Here is a 7,500-nt window from a genome sequence, read left to right as displayed (position 1 = left end):
TTCTGCAGCATTCAGGCTTTCTTCCACCTGTTTAAGTAATTGTCCCTGGTTCTCTTCAGTATTTATATTTTTGGATAAATATAACCTTGTAAAATAATTCGGAAATTCGTTGGAATATCCACCCATTTGAAACCTTGTTTTCACATATTTATTCTTTCTCCGTGGAGTTGGTTTTACATTTTTTTTTAATTAGATGCTGTCTTATATCCGAGATACTTGCACTTTTTCCGACTGTTTAGTTTGGTCACTTTCGTTAGTTTTCATCAAAGTGGTCAAATATTGTGGTTTGGGGATTCGTAGCGGGGGAAAAAACACGACCTTGTAATCGCGATGGGTTTTGCGTGAGCTTTGTATGGAATCCTCTGCCGCGGCTTAGAGAATGATTGTTACTGTCCCGTGGTGTGGAGGGCAGATTTGCAGGCAGTTCATTTGACATGACTGTCATTATACGCCATTGCAGTTTTGTTTTCGCTGTGATATATAATGTCAGGATTGTTAAATCCTATGAAGCTATTTAAGTTGATAATGGTAATAATAATGGGTTATCACGGGTAGTGTTTACCATAATTATAAACAGTCATAGCAGCAGTATTATAATAATGATGCGGATAGCAATACATGAACATTTTGATGTTAGAAATGCCAATTATTAGAATAGAAATAAGGATTGGCCTGTTAATATTGATATGAATGATAATGTTACTGAATATGATAGTAATGATGATAATGGCAATATTGGTAATAACAATGATAATAGTTTAAAAGACATGCTGATGACCTCAGTAAAGGTGAAAACCAACAGAAATATTATCTTCAGAAATTCAAGACATCAGAGTAATAGTAACGTAACAATGTGAATGATGATGAAGAAGACATCGATTAAGATTCTGTGTAGTGAACGAGAACTGCAGCAGATGAGAGACCTGGCGGACAAAAAGACCGAAGAAGCCCACCGAACGCGGTCTGGTTACAGGAAGTCCTGACGGCGATCCGCTGCTAAAGAGGGCACGCGGCTGACAGTCACGGCGTTGCATCCGTCCACTGCACCGTTTCTTGCGCCAGTTGAAATAAGGTTAAGGGACTCGCATCCCGCAGTTCATTTTTTTTTTTTTTTTGGGGGGGGGGGGGTTGAGGTTAACAACGTTTGTAGGATTTGTAGGATCTCCCCTTCCGTTCCAGCTGAAGACGAGAAGGCTGGAAAGGCCTGCGAGGTCCCCATTTTGGGAACAGCGGCGCCACTAGGTCATGCAGCTTCTTTCGAGTCCCTAAACTTTCTGCGTTATAAGTGTATCCTGGAGGAGCTATCGAGCGGGGTGTTTTGACGCGGGCTTGGAGGGGGGGAGGCGGGAAGCGGGAGAGGGGATGGCTAAAGTTACAGGGGAAATAAGGAGTGCAAGCCATTCGTCTAAGAAGAGAAGAGAAAGAAACAGGGTGCTCTCTCGGAAGCTCTGTTGGAGGAGGACTCACGGATCGTCCTCTCTGTCAGGATGTTTACTGATCAGGGTAGCCGATGTGTTCAAGAAACTGCCCGCGAAGAGTGGGATTTCAGCTTACTTAATCCGTAACATACGTACGATTTATAGATAAGATGAGGGAAAGCGAAGTCACCACAGCTTGCAGACGGGGTTGTGTGTGAGTGAGGGAGGTAAATTAGGTAAATTATTGATTGTGAAGACAGTAGAGCAAAAGCGAAATCTTTATCAGTCGTTCACACAGTAAAAGAGGTCGCCCCATGACATACCCTGCGAAAGTTGATAGCATGGAAAGTGGAATTCAGTACTTGCTGTCACGCAGACACGCAGGATTAGCGAAAGCCGACTTCGCCGTTGTTTGGATAAGCTTGAAACCGCTGAAGGGAGCGGATTACGTAAAAGGAAACGTGATCGAAGGCTGAAGTGTTGTTGAATCTTAGGAGAAAAGGCGATTCTCGTGACATCCGCGTGACTGGACAGAAGGAGGAGTTACCGCTACGAATATCTAGGCGACGGCAACCCCTGCTTTTACGCTCCGGCCAGAAGGAAGTGTGGGTATCTGGGTTTATGTGTCCGAAGGTACATAAAGGTGATGGGATATCAGAATGCCACGGCTGTAATACCTCGGCGCGGGGGTATGTTTGTACACGCCTCTGTGGCAGCCTGAGTTTTAGTCTAGTTTGGAATGACAGTAAATCTCGTCGGCATGGCTGGGCGATAGAGCAAGGACAAGATGTTATTATTGCGTGCCCTGTTATGCCCCCCCCCCTCCCCGGACAAACCCTAAAAAGAGCAATGTCAACCGAAGAAACGAGAAAGGGTGAAGCTGCGACTAAGAGATGGAGGAGAGAGGGTGGAGAGTGCCAGTTAAGCATGCAGGCGAGCCGGGGAGAGCCAGCCAGCAGCTCCCGGCAGTGCCAGGCAGTCAGTTGGCCTCCTGAGCCCGTGGCACCCGCACGCCCCTACACTCGCTGGCATTCACACGCCCGCTCGCCTCCCCACACCCGCTCTTGCTCCCGCCGGCGCGGTTCCTCTCCCTCTGCTGACTGGAAAGCAGGCTACGCTGCCGGGAATCATTACTCGCACTGGTGCTCCTCCTCCTCGCCAGGGTCTCCGCGCCTCGCTGCTGCAGCGCGGCCCACAGGATACCGAACCAGGGCTAAATCATCGTTATTTGTTTCAATGCTCACTTCCGCGGGTGTGTGACCCCCTCCCCCCTTCCTCCTAAAGGTGTTTATGTTATACGCGGATGTGGATCTGTCGCGAGGTGTAATGTTGACGCAGGGGATCGAAGTGCACGTTGGTGGATATTGATACTTTTCTCACCCAATTATTTATACTTACTGCTCACGTGGAGAAAATCGCGCCCTCGGCACGCGTGAAAGGCAAAGGATAAGGAGAGAGAAAGAAAAGTGAGGAACCAGTGACATTGTCCTCGCAGCCGAAGAGGAACGGATTGTCGTTGCATATTCGTTATGTTTGTCTCGAGTGAGCGTGTGCGTGCGTGTGCTCGTGTAGAGACGTAATCTGTTGTGAAGCTATTGATTGAGGTGCAAGGCTAGGTAACCCGCCCCGGAATATCGCGTGCAGGGCGATGTAGATGGTAAACATCGGGGCAGAGACGCCGGGGCGGAGAGCTGGAGGTGGAGTGCCGTCCCGTGGCACAAGAGCCGCCGCACAGGTGTCATGTCATCCTTTGGGAGGGCCGTGCTGACAGCGTGCCGACCCACGTAGTCTGAACCACGTGGGGATAACCCTGTGCGTGACTCCCCCACCTCCCCTCCCCCCTTCCTTGTTCAAGGTACGTTGTTTTGCTTGCTGGAATCGTGACACGCCCCCCTTCGCCCACCTTTCTGTCCCTCTCACTGCCCGTTTAACTATCAACACATCTCTCTCCCCCTATCTCCCTCTCTCTACCTCTCTGCCCATCTTTCCCTTCTCGCCTCTACCTCCACTACCTTTACCTTCATTAGCGCATGGTTTCTTAGCTCACAAAATTATTCCCATCTCTGCTTGTGACCTCAACATTGCCGATCGCCGAATCACAACGGATGCTTCGCTTTTCCCGTGGCCCGCCCTTCGCGACCTTTCATTTCTGCTCTGTCACGTTCACGCATCTTCTGGAAAACAACTATGACGAAACAGGTGCAGCAAGATAGTAAAAGAAAAGTCCGGAAACCGGAAGAAAAAACAAGCCAAAGAAAACATACGGGAACAGTAAAAGAAGAACCAATATTCGAGATTTCACCTCAGACGGGGACACCTAGAAGGATGCCGCATCCATTCTCGAAGCTACGATTTATTATTATTATTTCTTTTTTTTATTATTATTATTATTATTTCTTTTTTTTGGGGGGGAGGGCTAGATTTGATCTCTTTTCAGTCACGTTCGTAATTACACACTCTTATTAAACTTTAGATCTGAACAATGTATGTGGGGCATTCAAGTTGGTGCCTTAATTCAATCTAACCTAATATAGCCAAATTTAGCCTAAACTAAACTTCTAACAGACTGCTCTAACACAACCCATCTGTATCTATAAGCTTACTTAATCTAGCCCGACGCTGTGTAATCTAACCTTGGCCAAGGTTTATATAAGTATACTAATATACTTGTATAGACCTTGACCTAGTCTATGCTAAGTTGTTCTATCAAAGCTGGGTTAACCTCTGATGTCCCCTGGTCTGATTTATCTGAACTTCGCTTTATTTAACATATTTAAAGAACCGGAAATGCTTCTGTTTCCCCGAAAACACTAAAAATAAACTGCATGAATTGTTTTGTGAATACTTTCTGCATCGGCAAATTCGTTAGCCAGCCACTAAATAAATTAATTTATAATATGTTCAAGTGATAACGGGTAACAAAACCTCAGATTTTAATATGCGTTTTTTAGCGAATTGTTCGGAAAGGAAAATGGCTGTCAGGAACAGATACATGCATTTTTGCCTTCGGCATTAATCGTATCAGAATAATTATTTTTAAAACTACCACACAAAGCCGCTTTGGCCGGCGGAGAAGCGGGAACGGACCAGCAGAGGAGGGGGTTCGCTGTTTTTCCAGTACCAAGATTTTAGTACCATTTAGTACCGTTCCCCTGCTGGTAAATTTGATACTTCCGGCTTACTGGTTACATGTACACGAATCTGGACACGCATGTACAATCTAGCTAGCTCTCTCTCTCTCTCTCTCTCTCTCTCTCTCTCTCTCTCTTTCTCTCTCTCTCTTCTCTCTTTCTCTCTCTCTCTTCTCTCTTGTCTCTCTCTTCTCTCTTCTCTCTCTCTCTCTCTCTTTCTCCTCTCCTCTCTCTTCTCTTCCTTCTCTCTCTCCTCTCTCTCTTCTCTCTCTCTCTCTCTCTCTTTCTCTCTCTCTCTCTCTCTCTCTCTCTCTCTCTCTCTCTCTCTCTCTTTCTCTCTCTCTGACTCTCTCACTCTCTCTGTATATGTAAGTATGTATGTATGCACACACACACACACACACACACACACACACACACACACACACACACACACACACACACACACACACACACACACACACACACACACACACACACACACACATTGAAATCATGTATTATTTTGATTGGCCGTGATGATTAACGTTTTGTAATGTAATTGATAGTCAGGCTCTGCAGTTTTAACCTGTAGAAAAGGCAAACTACTTCGAGACCCCTCCCCCTTTTCTTAAGGGGGTGGGAGGGCTCGTTATGTGGTCGATGCTATTGCCCAACAGTCATTAGCATTTGGGTTAAGGGTGTATGTGACCTTATTGTCTGAGGGTACACAAAGGGAGGGGATGATGTGACTGTAAGCCTTACTTTAAAAAGTCAGGACGGATATCAACAGTGGATGATCGTTTTTTTTTCTTGTGTTGTTTGTGGATTTTTGAGAGCATAGGTTTCGATGGTGTGCATGTTACGAAAATGTATTATTATAGTGTACTGTGCAAGTGAAAACGTGTGTTAGATGAATGGGAGAAATGAGATAAAGATGAGTATGAAATCTCGTTTTGCCTCTCCTTTTTTGAGGCGGAGACTCGAGCCTTGGGAACAATACGAAAAAGAAATGTCTTCGAAAAAGTATGTTGAAGGAACTTCGTAATATATTTAACTTTTTTTTTTTACTCGAGCTGGGTGGCGCTCTTCCCAAGCCAGGTTAAATGTGTTGAATGTGACCAGAATGTTCAAGAATCACTACCTCGGGGGCGTCATGGAAGCAAGGATGTGAACCAGTATTTTGGTATATTTTTACAAAAGGTAGTTTACATGGAGGCTACCAGGTGCACACGGCTACAGGCAAATTTACAGTGACTCTGACACGCCCAAGTAAATGCAGTCACACGTAAATCGACACTTACACACTCACGTAAATATGTGACATATTCTCTCTTTCTCTCTCTCTCTCTTTTCTCTCTCTCTCTCTTCTCTTCTTCTCTCTCCTCTCCCCTCTCTCTCCTCTCTCTCTCTTTCCCCTCTCTCTCTCTCTCTCTCCTCTCTCTCTCTCTCTCTCTCTCTCTCTCTCTCTCTCTCTCTCCTCTCCTCTCTCTCTCTCCTCTCTCTCTTCTCCTCTCTCTCTCTCTCTCTCTCTCCTCTCTCTCTCTCTCTCTCTCTCTCTCTCTCTCTCTCTCTCACTCTCTCTCTCTCTCTCTCTCTCTCTCTCTCACCAGAAAATATTTTTGTCATTATTTGGTGTATATAGATACGATATAGAGTTGTGCTTACTTACCATCCAGCATTCTGTTTACCTTTCATACAGTGTCCCGAGACAAGGCGTAGCTGAAATCTTGCCTCGTAGTCTTCATTTCCATCTAATATCCTCCTTGAACAGTGATTATGATCATAGCACTGTCAGTTATGATATAAATAACTGTAACAGCAAAACGAACATGAAATTCTGATAATTATGATAATTTAGCAATTACGATTACACCAGCAATAGTGTTAATGAAAATATTTTATGCAGTGTTTGTGGCCATGATATCAACCCTGCAGTGTACATGGTGATTGTGTCCGCGGAACGGGAAACATTGCCCTTGCAAATATTTCATTTTAGGGTAATATCGGCACACAGAGCACTGGTTGCAATGTTGCAATGGCAGCAGACCGAGTGGATGTGTTTTGCGCAATAATAAAAAACTAGGGTTAGTGTATGTTACTATTACTGGTATTGGTATTATAGAATTTATTACCACCATCGTTCTTATTTTAATGCTTATTATTGTATTATTATTATTATTATTATTATTATTATTATTATTATTATTATTATTATTATCATCATTATCATTATTATTATTATTATTATTATTATTATTATTATTATTATTTCTTTTATTGTTGTCATCATCATTTTCAGTCACCGCCACCATTATCACCATCATCAGCAGTAGTAGTAGCAGTACTAGGCATTAGCATTAATACTATTATTATCTCTACCACTACAACTGCTGCTGCTGTTACTGCTGCCGCTATTGCAATTATACCACCATTACAACTACTGCTGCAGGATAGTATTATTATCACTACTGTTACTGATTTTAATGCATTAATGCAAAATAACCCTGCACTACGTAGTTAGAAGTCTTGTTTGAGACAGATAATGCATGCAGAGATTAAGAAAATAAACTTTTTGACTGAAAATTGTTATGATAATGAGACGAATATCTTCCTTATACTTCATTAGTTACAAACCAAGACTTGTATGTAAGAACAAATGCCAAAAGAAGAGTTTCTAGTTGTTATTGATAATGTAAATAATTTATTGTGAATTGGTCAGTTCGTAATATTCCAGGGAAGAGGTAGGATAGAGGAAATTCAGTTGTTCTGTTCTTGCAGTTATTGTTTATGCATTTACTTATTTATTTTTGTATTTCACCAGAGGGGGCATGTTTACTTATGTATTGGGCTCTTGGTTAAATGGATGTTGTTGTTTTTTGGTCTGTCACGAGGATTTCATGAAATGTTGCAGACGGATTATGGTGAAAATACATATTGCAGATGGCACAGGGACACATTTATTAGAGTTT

The 7,500-nt window shown here is 43.4% G+C and overlaps 1 protein-coding gene across 2 annotated transcripts in view; it reads left to right on the top strand.

Annotated features, from left to right (window-relative positions):
* LOC119596988 (adhesion G protein-coupled receptor A3-like) overlaps positions 1-7,500 on the top strand; it is a 162,135-nt gene that overhangs the window by 7,385 nt on the left and 147,250 nt on the right. The window contains exon 1 of one of the 2 annotated variants that reach the window (XM_037946407.1): positions 2,358-3,273. The exons of the other annotated variant lie outside the window; for it this stretch is intronic. The gene's annotated coding sequence lies outside the window, so the exon portion shown is untranslated. Of the gene's footprint in view, positions 1-2,357; positions 3,274-7,500 lie in introns of those variants that run through there. 2 annotated transcript variants of the gene reach the window in all.

Source organism: Penaeus monodon, chromosome 38, assembly GCF_015228065.2.
Source record: "Penaeus monodon isolate SGIC_2016 chromosome 38, NSTDA_Pmon_1, whole genome shotgun sequence".
NCBI classification, from domain to species: domain Eukaryota; kingdom Metazoa; phylum Arthropoda; class Malacostraca; order Decapoda; family Penaeidae; genus Penaeus; species Penaeus monodon.
Note: the sequence above shows the minus strand (reverse complement) of the source record. Positions and strands in the feature narration are given on the sequence as shown.